An 8,317-nucleotide genomic window follows, 5' to 3' on the forward strand; every position below is an offset into this window, starting at 1 on the left:
TCCCTGGGTGGCTCAGCGGTTTAGCGCCCACCTTCGGCCCAGGGCGTGGTCCTGGAGTTCCGGGATCGAGTCCCACGTCGGGCTCCCTGCGTGGAGCCTGCTTCTCCCTCTGCCTGTGTCTCTGCCTCTCTCTCTCTCTGTGTCTCTCATGAATAAATAAATAAAATCTTTAAAATAATTTTTAAATAAATAAATAAAAATGTAATATAATAAGTAAATAAATACACAAAAAATAAAGTATGCCTATTTGTAGTCGCATATGTTTTTCTTTGGTGTTCTTGGTCTTCTTCATATCAACTTATATTATTCTTTCGTGTATGCGTGTGTGGCCACCCTTCGTCCTACGCTATGCCAGAACATTTTCCTACTAACTGGCTTTTTCTTTTCAATGATTGATAGTGTCTTTGCTAAAACAAATATCTTATATTGAAGTGGAGTCAAATATATTTATCCTTACATTGCGACTTCTACTCTTTTTTGCATCTTGGTAAAGAAATAGTTCTCAATAATAGAAAAACATGCTCCAGGTTTTTTTTCTTCTAAATACTCTTCCATGAGAATTTTACAATCAACTTGCCAAAATTGAATAAAAACCTTGTTGGGATTTTGAGATGATATCGAATGTGTGCATTTATTGCGGAAAAACCATCAACTTCTCATAGTATATGTTCCTATACAGTGACTCAGTATAATGTTCCGTAGATTTGCATCTTCTTTCATGCTCTTCAGTATGTTCTTAGGATTTTCTGTATGAAATCCATGCATTTTTTTTTCTGCAGTGTATTCCTTGCTATAAATATAGCTTTGGGTGTGATTAGAAATAAATGGTTTTCTTTTTAATTCCTCCTACTTTGTTAGGTGGTAGCTGTGGCAGAGTCTTTATTTTTTATGAGTCATTATTAATTTTTATATATTGATCTTCTAGCGGGCATGTTGGCCAATTTGCCTTATAATTCATCTGGGACTTCTCTTTCTTTTCTTTTCTTTCTTTTTTTTTTTTTTTTAGTGTTTTTAGTAGGCTCCGCACCCAACATGAGAGTTGAGAACTCACAACCCTGAGATCAGCAGTTGTGAGCGCTACCCACTGAGCCAGCTAGGCATTCCTGTCAGGGATTTTTCCGCATAAACAATCATACCACCTGTGGTATGAAAAAAAAACACAGGAGTTTTTTTCCCTTGTCTTTGCTACTTATTTTTTGTGCTGGCCAAGACATCAGACACAATGCTGAACAACACTGGGGACAACAGACAACCTTGACATGTTCCCACCCAACATCTGAGCGTTCTCACGCCAGCCTTCTTGTGCACATCATCATTTATATTGCTGTTGGTTTTCAACAGATTTTTTTTAAAAATCCTGCTTTCTCTGCAACATTTCTGTCATCTATTTCTCCTTTTTAATCTGTTGGCTTTCTAAGGGGAAAAAAAAGTGTATTCCACAGAACTCTGAAAAAAATCTTGAATATGAAGACTATTGAAATAACACAGCTGCTGTCTTCCTAAGAAATTAGAATTTCAGCATCAGGTGGTCAAACGGTGGCTGGCGGACTCATCTTCAACAAGCGGCCCAAGAGTCGGCTTATAAATCGCTTGCTGAAAATCAAATTCCCAGGCACACTTTCCTTATTCCCTCTTGAAAATGAGAGAAAGCAACACAGAACCAAATTCCTGAAGTCCAGATTCTCGTCATGCATGACCTGGGCACACCAGAGAAGGCCTTGGATTCTTGTAGGGCAGTCTTGGTTCTACAAAATATTGGGAAGCTGCTTGGAGACACTGGTGTCTGCTGGTTGGAGAACTAGGGTAGGTTTCCATCTCTGGGTGGTGGAGCATGAGCTTTGGAAGCTTGGGATGAGGACAGGAAGCTACTCATTGGGTAGGTCTACAAAACAAAGAGACTCAACAGACAAAGCCATTAAACTCCTGGCTTTGCTATGGCGAGGATGCCCATGACCCACCACATTTCCCAAAGCTTTTGCTCATCCATCCTAGACCTTGTGGAAGAAAAGCATTCAAAGATAATTTGGGGAACAGCATTGATTTAAAAAAAAAAAAAACACTCTTCCCTTGGACCACCTGCAAGTTGTAGGAATAGCTCGCAGTGCTGTCTCCCAACTGTTTTCCCACCCGGACGTTCCTTATTTGTGGTTGACCCAAACTAACATCAGGTTCTCCATGTGCAAAGGGAGACCTTATATCTTAGAAAGTATCCTCTCCATTTCAGTCCTCACCCTACTTCAGCTGACATTGACAATACGTGTCCATCGTGTTACGAAACAGTGACGGAAGTGATTTCTAGACACCTGTCTTCAGACGATGGCTTAGTGTATCAGCAAGGTGTCCGCTTGTTAAGTGGCCGTTAAGTGGCCTGGTGGCTCACTCCATGACCCTCTCTCTCTCTCTCTGGAGTCTTGCACATCCCGATGTCACCTATGACATCAAATGAACTTCCTCTCAAGATGGGCAGTGGTTTGGGGGTACCTTTCTCACTTCTGTTCTGTCACCAAGCTTCTGGCCCCTTCCCACTCAACTGCTGACGCCTGTTCCTGGGTCTAAGAAAAGGAACAGAAGGGGGGAGTCAGGGACCACAGCTGCCGTCAGCTCAGAGGAACTATATTTCTGGAGAATGGAAAGCCCCCTACATGTTCACGTCCACAATGTAAAGGAGGAAGCTGAGTTTCCTGGCCAGCATCAGGAGACAAAAGCAGGGAAAGCTCACACCACTCAAATCATCACTCCTCCCAACCATGCTTTAGGTCAAGAAAATATGTCACCTTCCCCGTGCACGTCCACAGGCCCCGGGGCAGACACCTTCAGGATTGGGAAGCAGGTTACACGTGCTGGGAGCTCAGTCATCATCGAGCTCAGTCCTTTGAGCAAACCACTCTGTGTCTCCTTGTGGGCTTCATGCTGGAGGTTCAGGAAACATGTGGCATTGATTCCATTGGCTTTCTAGGCAGTGAGGACCATAAATGAATAAATACTCAACATCTGAGGGTGATAAACCGAGGGGAAGATATGATGAAGGGCAGGCCCTCAGGTGTGGGGCCACAGGACCTGCTTACAAAGGGCGGTGATGAAAATGTAACCAGAGACGTCGGCTGCCTGCCAAGACAGGGTCATGGGAACCCGCCTGGCCCTCTCTTCTGAAGCAAAGGAGGAAAAACAAGAAAATATATTTGTGAGTTTCTTAGGGATGCAGTACAAAAAAAAAAAAAAAAAAAAGAAAGGAAGGAAAGTAGACAAACTGGGAGGCTTGAGACAACAGGAATTCATCCTCCCCCACCTCTGGAAACCAGAGTCTAGGATCCACATAGGGCTGAGATCCCGACCAGGCAGAACTGTGCTCCCTCCAGAGGCTCCAGGGAGGGTCCTTCCTGCCTCTTCCAGCATCTGGGGCTCCCGGTGCCCCGGACTGGTGGGCACATCCCTCCCATCTCCGCCTCCATCCTCACGTGGCTCCTCCTCTGTGTCTGTGTCTCCTCTTCTATCTCTTATGAGGAGCCCTGTCATTGTGTTTAGGGCCCGTCCTACTCCAGGATGAGGTCATCTGAGATCCTTTACTTCATCACAACTGCAAAGACCCTATTTCAAAACAAGGTCCCATTCTAAGGTTCCAGTTGGTTGCAGATTTGGGGTAAACATCATTCAACTGTATGCAACATAAAACGATGATTTTGAAGTCATTGGAGTTCACGTCACAGAGGGCAATGACCCCAAGAAATGGGAAGCAGGCAAGGGAGCTCTGTGGCTGCCCTATTTGAAGGCTTGGGGGAATGTCCAGGCATGGATTAGGGAGGGGGACCCAGTTGGGAACCAGACAGATCCCCTGATATGAGAATATGGAAGAGAGAACTGGTGGCCTAGGAGTACAACGGAGTGTGAGATTGTGGGTCAGGAGAGTAGGGAGACAGGAGCGAGAACCTAGAGATCTGAGGAGGGAACCCCTGCAGTTTTCAACAGAAATGACAGGAGGCTGGGATGGCAGAGGATCTGAGGACAAGAAGGGGAGACAAGGGCCTGGGGGACAGGAGGGGAATGAGAAGTGAAATGTGTGGATCTGCTGGAAATGCCCATAGTCTGGAAAGTGGAGCTGCCTCCACAGGCAGACACACGCACCCCGACTTGTCCAACTGTTCACTTTGCATGTGTGTGGTTTACTGATGCACATCACAAAATTTGCCGCTTTGATTGAATGGACCCTCACCACACACTGCAGAAAGGAGCCATGTCCTCCCATTTATTTATAAATGAAGAGACTAAGAGTCACGGTGGGTCTCTCATTTCTGAAGGTCACATTGCGGGGCTGAGGCTTAACCAGGTGGCCTGAGGCTACATGCATAACCCCCTCCCTCGGCCCTAATCTTCCCTCCCAGGTGACTTCTCAGATCGCACCCTCCCTGTGCCTCACTGAGTCATAGAAATGGAAATCCCGGGATTCTGAACTAGGATTTCAATACCTCCCATTGACACCACTGACAGAGGGAAGCCTGTGGGCAAGGGGGGATTTTCAAAGCCAGCTTCTTGGGACTCTCCTCTAAAGATCTTACTTCCTGATTCTAATCTCTGAGACGTTTCCCACCAGGCCTTGGTGCTGCTGTTCCTCCCTTGATGGGAGTCCCTGGATTGATTATTAATCAGTGCTCCTGGGGGAGGCCCCAGGCCATTGTTTCCTGCTGTTCAGCTGAGACCCTCAGCACTTGTGTGTGTGGGTGTCCAGGTGAGTGCACTTGGGAGCATCTGAATGTGTGCCTGAGTATAAGCAGGTATGGACTCACCTGTAGGTGTGCATGTGTGTGCATGTGGGCAGGTTTGCCTTTGTCTCCGTGAGAGTGTCTACAGGAGTGTGCTTGTGGGTGGACATATGTGTGCAGAAGAGAGTGCGTGTGCATGCACAACCTATGTTGTCCGCCCTCTGACAGCCTTTGACCATGGCGCTCCCTCCAAGGTCGTGTTCAACAGCGGCTGCATTTGTAATAGGCCCCCAGGTCGTGCTGATGGTCAAGAAACCTAGGACCTTGTCAATCTAAGCGCCACAGTCTGCCTGGTTTCACTGCTAGATCAGCACCGGGCTCTTGAGGACACACTCTCTCCCGACATTCCTTCCGTTCCCCTGTATCCCAGGGCATCACGTTCCTGCCATCTATGGCTCAAACTCCCATCTTCAGGCTTCCCTCTCTGCCCCTAGTTGAGTATCCACCTATCTTGAGTCATGACACTCATTCTCATGGGGACCCAATTGGTTTACCTTTTCCCTTCCCCGACTCCCACCACCACAGCCTGAAGTGCAGCCTTGTCCTTCCTCCCTGAGAGGCTGTGGCAGGGCGTCTGAACTTGATCATCAGCGAGGGTCTGAATTTGGCCCACCTGGACCTGCTACCTCAGCACCTGTGAACAAAGCTCCCTGGGGACTCAGTGCACACACAAATTTGAGAATTTCACGTAGCTCCCATTAGTACACACCACACTGTCGTCGATTTCCCCACAAACACACCTGGTAGTGTCCCTGCCTCACTTTATGGCCCTAACAGAGCTCTCTGTGTTCAATTGGCTCTGTGTGATGGACATTGAGGATGATTCCAACTGACTGGCCAGTGTGCCCTCCGTCCCTGAGCCACCATCATGGGAAGACACACCTGTCTTCTTTCTCTCTTCTTTGCTCATGTAACCAAGGGAGCCTGGTGCCTTGAGGGTTTCTGGAAACCCCCTCACTGCTCCCACGGAAGCCAACCTGAGAAGACAAAATACCATCATTGCATACTCCAAATCAAATACTACGAGAATGAATTCTCCTTCTAGATGGTCTTCAGACTAGAACTGAGCCATCAACTCTTCCCTGGGTCTCCATCCTGCTGGTCTACACCCACAGATTTTTGGACTTGTCAACCTCCACAACCCCCTGAGCCAATTCCTTAAAGTAAATATTTTCTTTAAACACACACACACACACACACACACACACACACACACACCCTATGAGTTCTGTTTCTATGGAGAACCCTGACTGATACAGATTGTGTACTAAACTTGTAGTCCTAGAACTTGGCCCAGAGCATGGGGCATGAGAGTCACTGTGTAAGGATTTTGTTTGTTTGGTGGTTAACAAGGTTGCTACATCATCATCACCATCATCACCATCATCACCATCACCATTACCATAGTCTTTTTTTTTTTTTTTTTTAAAGATTTATTTATTTATTTATTTATTTATTTATTTATTTATGAGAGAGAGAGGCAGAGACACAGGCAGAGGGAGAAGCAGGCTCCATGCAAGGAGCCCGATGTGGGACTCGTCCCCGGGTCTCCAGGATCACACCCTGGGCTGCAGGCGGCGCTAAACCGCTGCGCCACCGGGGCTGCCCACCATAGTCTTTATCATCACAATCATCACCATCGTTATCGCCATCATCATGGCCATCACCATCATCTTCACCATTATCTTCACCACCATTGTGATCATCATCATATCATCTCCAACCTCACCATCATCATCACCATCATCATCACCATCACCACATCACCATTATTGCCATCACCATTATCATTATCACTGATGGATGGATGGATTGTTCGTCAAGGTCTACTTGATGAACTATCTTATTTTTCCTTTCAGGAGAAGGAAATTCCCCATAAATTCTTCCCCATAAATTTCTTTTCCTGCACACTTCATCCCATATTCATCCCAGATGGAATAAGGGGCTATGAAGACCATGGATAGTCTAGAAATGAGTCATTGACTGTCAACTACAGAGACAAACACAGCCTCCAAGTCTCCACCTGCACATTCCAGGCACAAATGAGCTCCTCAGAGTAAATGACAGGCACTGACTTTCCAGCAATGCCACCCATGGTGACCTGCCACGGGGCCCTGGGGGACATCCAGCCCAGTACATCCATCTGTCTGGAGTAACAATGTGGTGGAGGGTTGTATCTGTAGGGAACGCTTCACCTTCTCTTCTTTGGGAGTTCCTAGAAGACCATGGTGTACCAACCTACTTCCACATTTAATTCTCAGAATGCAACTACAGCCAAGCTTAAACTTAACCTTTAACAAAAGTTAAAACCTATTGTGTCAGTTGAAAATCCAAGTCCCAAATAGAGAAAGAGGAAACAAGAATACCGTAGTGTATTTTGTTATACTTACAGAACATCCAAATGCCAGCAGCCTAGTATGTGTGTGGTCTCTCTGATTGACCTGGCCTCCAGTCCCCCTGCTTGGTCTCTATGCTCTCCCCAGACGGTCCCACAGGACCCTTGTAAGCCACACAGGTTCCCTTCACTCTCCTTCTCCTTCTCCACATCTTGGTGGGAACTTGGAGCAGATCTAAAAAGGCAAAAGCACTTGAAGAAAAGGTAGAACAAAGGGGTCCTAAGAAACATCATGCTGTCACTCCTTCACGCCAATACTTGTTAAGCTTCTTCTGTGTGTGTCATGCCCAGCCAGAGACAGCGGCCTTCATGACGGTGTAGGGGTATCATGTCTGGGTCCCTGACACCCTCATGGGGTTCACCGATTCAGTAGAAGGATTCACAGAACTCCAGAAAGCTCTTACACTCATGGCTTTGGTTTAGTACAAAAAAAGGATACAGGTGAAATCTGAAGGTGCTTAGGGCAGAGTCCAAGAGAGATGAGGCATGAGTTTCCAGGTGTCCTCTCCCCATGGACCTGTGGATGCTACTTAACTCTTCCAATGACTGCGTGTGGCAACATGCATGACGTATTGCCAACCAGGAACATTCACCAAGCCTTGGCGTCCAGGAGTTTTCTTGGAGTTAGTCACTTAGCATGGAGCGTCCACATGGCTGACCTGAGTTATTCCTTCACTAGCCTTTCTACACGGCCAAGTATGGCATGGCCCAAAGCTCCATCGTAAATCACACTGTAGCATATAAACTACATGCCATGGCTCTAGGCAAACAAAGACGCTCTTATCAGGTAGGACATTTCACGGGCTCATATGCAAGCCTCCTTCCAGGAGCTGGTCAATGGCTAGAACTTAGTTTGGAAGGGGCAAGTGTAGACAATCCAGGTCTGCTGAGTTAACTCTTTACCTTGGAGGCATGTTGTGAGATTTTTCAAGCTTCAGGGACTCAAGTGGCATAAGAATCTGGAACATTCCTCCCACCAGGGAAGATACTCAGTGGAACATCCTCCACTGAGTTCTTCAAATCTCTCCCTTGATTCTGACCCCTGCATCCAACTCCCTGCTAGATGCATCCACATCCTGTCTCCACGGAGAAGCCGCTTGAACATGGCAAGACTGAACATGGCATCTCCTCCCCCGGCTCCACACCCTTTGCCAGCTCCTCCTATTTG

The sequence above is a fragment of the Canis lupus genome, chromosome X (genome assembly GCF_003254725.2).
Source record: "Canis lupus dingo isolate Sandy chromosome X, ASM325472v2, whole genome shotgun sequence".
NCBI lineage: Eukaryota > Metazoa > Chordata > Mammalia > Carnivora > Canidae > Canis > Canis lupus.